This window comes from Durio zibethinus, chromosome 16 (genome assembly GCF_047325235.1).
Source record: "Durio zibethinus cultivar Kanyao isolate XHJ-2024 chromosome 16, ASM4732523v1, whole genome shotgun sequence".
NCBI lineage: Eukaryota > Viridiplantae > Streptophyta > Magnoliopsida > Malvales > Malvaceae > Durio > Durio zibethinus.
In genome coordinates, this window is record NC_143177.1 from 17,015,910 (window position 1) to 17,022,126 (window position 6,217).

A 6,217-nucleotide genomic window follows, 5' to 3' on the forward strand; every position below is an offset into this window, starting at 1 on the left:
TTCACCAAGCTAGAGTTGCAGTTAGCTTACTACCAAGTCAGAATTGTTGAGGAGGATGAGCCTAAGATAGCTTGTGTTACCCACTATGGATCTTATAAGTTTTTAGTGATGCCTTTTAGCTTGAGTAGTGCACCGACAACATTTTACACCTTAATGAACAAGGCACTGCAGCTATTCTTAGATCGTTTTGTTATGCTTTATCTTGATGATATTGTGATTTATAGTTGGTCATTAGAGGAGTATATGGAGCACCTTAGGCAAGTGTTCTAGGTATTATGGGAAAATAAGTTGTTCGTGAAAAAGGAAAAATGTTTCTTTGCTCAGAGAGAGGTGTCATTCTTAGGCCACATTGTTGAAGATGGCAAGATCTAGGTGGATGGAAGCAAAGTCTATACCATGCTAGATTGGGAGCCACCAACCAAGGTCACAAAGCTAAGATCATTCCTTGGATTGGTGAACTACTATAGGTGCTTCATTAAAAGCCATTCTACCATCACCACACCATTGACAAACATGCTCAAAAAAGAGAGAGTGTGGGATTAGAGTTAGGAGTGCTAGCAAGCCTTTGATCAATTGAAGCATGTAGTGATTGAAGAGCCTATTCTTATTTTGCCAGATCACACTAAGTTGTATGAGGTGCATATGAACACATCGGACTTTTTCATTAGTGGGGTGTTGATAGAAAAGAACCATCCAATTGACTTTGAGAGTCAAAAGCTCAATGAGACTGAGCATAGCTATACAGTTCAAGAAAAAGAGATGATAATGGTGGTGCATTGTTTGTCCATACAAAGACATTACCTATTAAGATTCAAATTTATGGTTAAAATCGATAATGTTATGACAAGCTACTTCTAGACTCAAAAGAAACTATCTCTCAAGTAGGCTAGTTGGCATGATTTCCTTACAAAGTTTGATTTTAGCATGGAATATAAGCCCAAGAAGGCTAATTTAGTGGTTGATTCACTCTGTAGGAAGGTGATACTTGGCACCATTAGCTGACCTGATGGTTCCCTAGAGTCGTGAATTGAGGAGGGATCAACCCATGATCTTACTGCCAAGATGCTCATGGAGTATGCCCAACAAGGTAAAACTAGACACTTTTGCTTATAGGATGACTTACTTTTCAGCAAGGGGAATAGGATATTTGTGTCGTAACATGGGAAACTTCGAAGGGAAATTATGTAGAAATGCCATGACTCAAGGTAGGTTGGCCACCCGAGAGTACACCACTCCTTAGCACTAGTGTAGGACCGATACTACTAGTTTCACATGAAGGATAACATTAAGACCTATGTCAAAACTTACCTTGATTGCTACTAGGACAAAATGGAGCAAAAGTTACTAGTTGGTTTATTAGAGCCATTAACCATATCGAAGTGCCTATGAGAGAGTGTTTCATTGGATTTTATAGTCAGACTACCAAGTCAGATAGGTTTGGGAGCATCATGGCAGTGGTGGATAGATTTTCCAAGTATAGTATATTCATTCCAGCAACCAAGAAGTGCCCAGCTAATGAGGTAGCCTATTTATTCTTGAAGAATGTGGTAAGGTATTGGGGCTTACCATAGGCTATCATTAGTGATTAGGATGGGCATTTTATTGGGCAATTTTGGACAGAGTTATTTAAGCTATTAGGGTTAGATTTGAACTTTTCCACTAGCATGCATCCAAAATCGATCAGTAGAACTAGAGAGTTAATGGTTACTTAGAGGTCTACCTTAGCACATGTTAGTGCAACATAGCGAGACTAGCCTAAGCTATTGGATGTTATTGAGTTTTCTTACAACTCATAATGAAGTGAGGTAATAAACCAAAGTCCATTTGAATTAGAGATAGGTCAATAGTCACTCACTCTATGAGCTATTGCAGCAAGCTGGACTAGAACTAATCCAACAGCTTATAGGTTTGGCAAGGCTTGGCAAGAGCAAGCAAACATTGCAAGAATCTATCCATATAAAGTAGCCAAAAAGAGCAAGAAAGGGGTAGATCACAAGCAATGAGATATGCAGTACTAAGTTAAGGACTTGGTGATGGTGAAATGAAATCAATTTGGTGATGGTGCAGCTGAACTCAATTTTGCATTATAAGGGCATGCATAAAAGCCTAGTATGGAGATATGATGGACCTTTCAAAGTTTTGAAGAGAATAGGCAAGGTAGCCTACAAGCTAGAAAAGCCACTAAAGGCCAAGGTGCACCAAATTTTCCATATCAGAATGTTAAAGCCATGTCATGAGGATTAAGAGGATGCAACACAAGCAGAGTCACAATGTGCACCCATGGGAATGAAGGTCTCATATGACAAAATGGTCTAGCGCATCTTAGATGATAGGGTTTTGATGTAATCGAATTACAGGCCAAGGCATGAGCATTTAGTGTAGTGGAAATGACTTCCCAATAGTGAAGGAAGTTGAGAACTAGCTAAAGATCTTTGATAATTTAAGGATGAGATCAACCAGTATCATTTAGAGCATGCAATGAAGGCATCGTGGAATCAAGTGAGGAAAAGTGCCATGGCCCATGTGTGCATAACCAAGGCTGAGGCATCAGTGATGAGGGCTCAAGCCTTGGGCTTGCAATAAGGATGCAAAATGCATGTACAAGTATTAGAACCTCTTAAACTACCTGTGCAAGCTCCCCAAACCAAGTTTAACACTTCTAGAAAGGGCCTAAATGGACTAGGCCTTAGTGCAAGTGGACCAAACCCTGGTACAAGCAAACCAATAGGCCCAAGTGTGGGGCACTAGGCACTAGTAGGCCTCACAGATCACCAAAACCAAGTAGGCCCAATAGATTGAACTTTCTAAAAGCATTTGGAGACTCCTAAGGATAGTATAGTTCCCTATACAATTTCAACTCTTGATGTAAATCTCATGTAATCTTTTTGTAATATTGGACTTTGTAATAGCTATTAGATTGAGTCAATCCTAGCTATTAATTCATGGGGGCTTTAACTATAAATAGAGGGCTTCCCCACCCTCATTTGATGTACACACCACAACTTGAGTAATAGAAGTTTACTCTTGCCTATCTCTATTGTTCTCTTTAGCATTTCAAACACCATATGTGCAACATTGTTTAGTAGCAACTTGGGTGATTGGCCCTAAAGTATTGAGTGTCCATGCACCGGTCCAGATCAAAGCTGACCTGAGATTTGGATGAGTCCATTCCCTGGTCATGGTGCCACATAAGTCAAAACTTAAGCTTGAACTATAGCACTAGATCCTTCCAATAAGTAGTCTCTATTCATAAAACTAGGCTGCTTACCTCGGCATGCTTTCACACCCTAGCTTAGGCCTTGGTCTACACACTTGGCCTCATCTATGCCTTTAGGTCCTCGGTCTTGATCCTTCTTGGTCCTTTGCTTGCACCAACTCAAACAAGCTACATTTCTTAACCCATTTGGTTTAGGACTTGTGCATGGAATGTGACACATGTACAAGCCTTGACCACTATTGGGACATTTGGCCCTTGGTCTCGGCACATGCTTCAAGTACCATGACACATGCTAGCTTTTTGTGTGGGTAATTCCCTTCAATACAATCAGCACATATTGGGCTATGCACCACACACATGTATCTTAGGCTGGGTTACGCACTATGTGCACCATGACTGGGCAATTGGTGGACTTAGGGACATCTTCATATTTTTGCCATGCCAATGCCACTTTTATGGCTTGTAAATCATATAAGCATTCACTAGTACTTGCATCTAGGCCTGGCTTAATTTTGCCAAATATGAACACCATGCCTAAGCCTTTAAAGTCTTGATTACTACCCATACCACTGTTCTGGGCTAGATTCTCATGACCTAGGCCTCCAATAGGCCTCAATGCCTAGTTTTCCTAGCTGTCAGGCCCTATCTCGGTAGAATTAAAACTAATCTTCAACTTGGAGAGAACCTGTGGGCCTGGACCAACTTGCAGACAATGACACATGCACATGTCTTGACAACCATCAAGACATGTTGGCCTTTGGTCTAGGCACATGCTTTAACCACCATTGGCACATGCTAAGTCATGCACTATGCACAGGTAGCCTAGGCTCAAGCAGCACACTATAAGCATAACAATTGGGTAGTAGGTGGGTTTAGATACATCTTTATATTTCTATTGTGTCAAAGCCATTTTTATGGCTTGTAAATTCATATAAGCATTCACCAATGCCCGCAGCTATCCTTGGCTCAATTCTACCAAACATAAACACCATGCTTGAGCTTTCAAAGCCTTGATCACTGCCCATACCACTATCCTAGTCTAGTTCCTCATGACTTGGGCCTCCAATAGGCCTTAAGACCTGTTCACCCTAACTGCCAGACCCTATCTCGCTAGAATTGGAACTACTCTTTAACTAAGAGAGAGCCTCTGGGCTTAGACCAACTTGTAGACCATGACACATGCACATGCCTCGACCACCATCAGGACATGTTGGCCCTTGGTCTAGGTATATGCTTCAACCACCATCACCACATGTTGGCCTTTTGCTGGGGCAATTCCTTAAATCACCATCAGCATATGCTGGATCGTGCACTATGTGTGAGTATTTTGGGCCCAAGGTGTGCACCATGCACACCATGACTGGGTAGTAGATGGGTTTAGGCACATCTTGATATTTTTGCCATGCTAATGATATTTTTATTGCTTCTAAATTCATATAAGTGTTCACAAGCACTCGCATATGGGCTTGGTTCAATTCTGCCAAATATAAACACTATGCTTGAGCCTTTCAAGTCTAGAACACTACCCATACCACTATTCTAGGTAGTTCCCCATGACTTAGGCCTCCAGTAGGACTTAAGGCCTAGTTTCCCCAATTGTCAGTGCCTGTCCCACTAGAACTAAAACTACTCCTTGATTTGCCCCTAGGTCTAGACCAACTTGCAGATTATGACATATACACATACCTTGACTATCATCGAGATATGTTGCCCTTGGTCTCGACACATGCTTCAACCACCATCTACACATGTAGCCCTTTGGGTGGCAATTCCCTCAAGCATCATCATCACATGCTAAGCCACACACCACATACAAGTATCTTGAGCTTGAGCTACACACCATGCATACAATGATAAGGCAATAGGTGGGTTTAGGTACATTTTCATATTTTTGTGAGGCCAATGCTATTTGTATGGCTTGTAAATTTATATAAGTGTTCACTAGTGCCCCCATCTGGGCTTGGTTTAATTTTGCCAAACCTAAACATGATGCCTAAGCCGTTTCGATCTTGATCACTATCTGTACAACTATTCTGAATTAGTTTACTATGACCTGGGCCTCTAGTATGCCTTAAAGGCTAGTCCCCCTAGCCATTAGACCCTTTTCCTCTAGAATTGGAATTGGTCCTTGACTTAGAGATAACCTCAGGGCTTGGACCAGCTTACAGATTATGATACATGCACGTACCTCAACCTTTATTGGAACCAAATGACCCTCGGTGCATGTGTCATGGGCTTCGATCTTAAGCCTTGCAACCATGCAGCCTTAGGTGGGAAACTTCAATCCATACATGCCTAAGTTAGCCTTTAACTGGATTGAGTGAATGTGCCACTCACCAAGGATTACTTGGACCATAGAGACAATCAAACACTATAGCATAATACGAAGGCATTGGTGAAAGAATACAAATTCTTTCTATCACTAGAACAATGTGGCTTATGCACAGATGTCCTTGAGTAGCTTTGTTGGTTCATAAGTTCACTAGCTCATGAGTTGATCCTATAAGGGAGGGGGCACCCCTATTTATACTTTAACCCCTATAGCCTATATGGTCACTAAAAAGCTAAATGCGTGGCTCTTATTGCATTCTAGAGGGTTCCAAGGCCCCTAAATACATACAAGGTTTTTTAGGGAATTTCTAGAAAGGTGTTGGTTCCAAACACTCTATGGTGCACTAAGTCCAAAAGGTTCTAGGCTCTTTGGAAGAGTGCCCGCACCTTGAGCCTTCTAAAAACTTTCTTGCTTGGTGCTACAATAACCATACCCATTTCATATCTAACTATTTGAGAAAGTTTTATGCCTATACGCCTACCTTGTGTCGAAGCTTATTTAGAGCCTTTGCACCTACATGATCGCACCATCTTTTTGGTTCCAAACACTCTATGGTGCACCAAGTCCAAAAGGTTCTAGGCTCTTTGGAAGAGTGCCCACACCTTGAGCCTTCTAAAAACTTTCTTGCCTGGTGCTACAATAACCATACCCATTTCATATCTAACTAT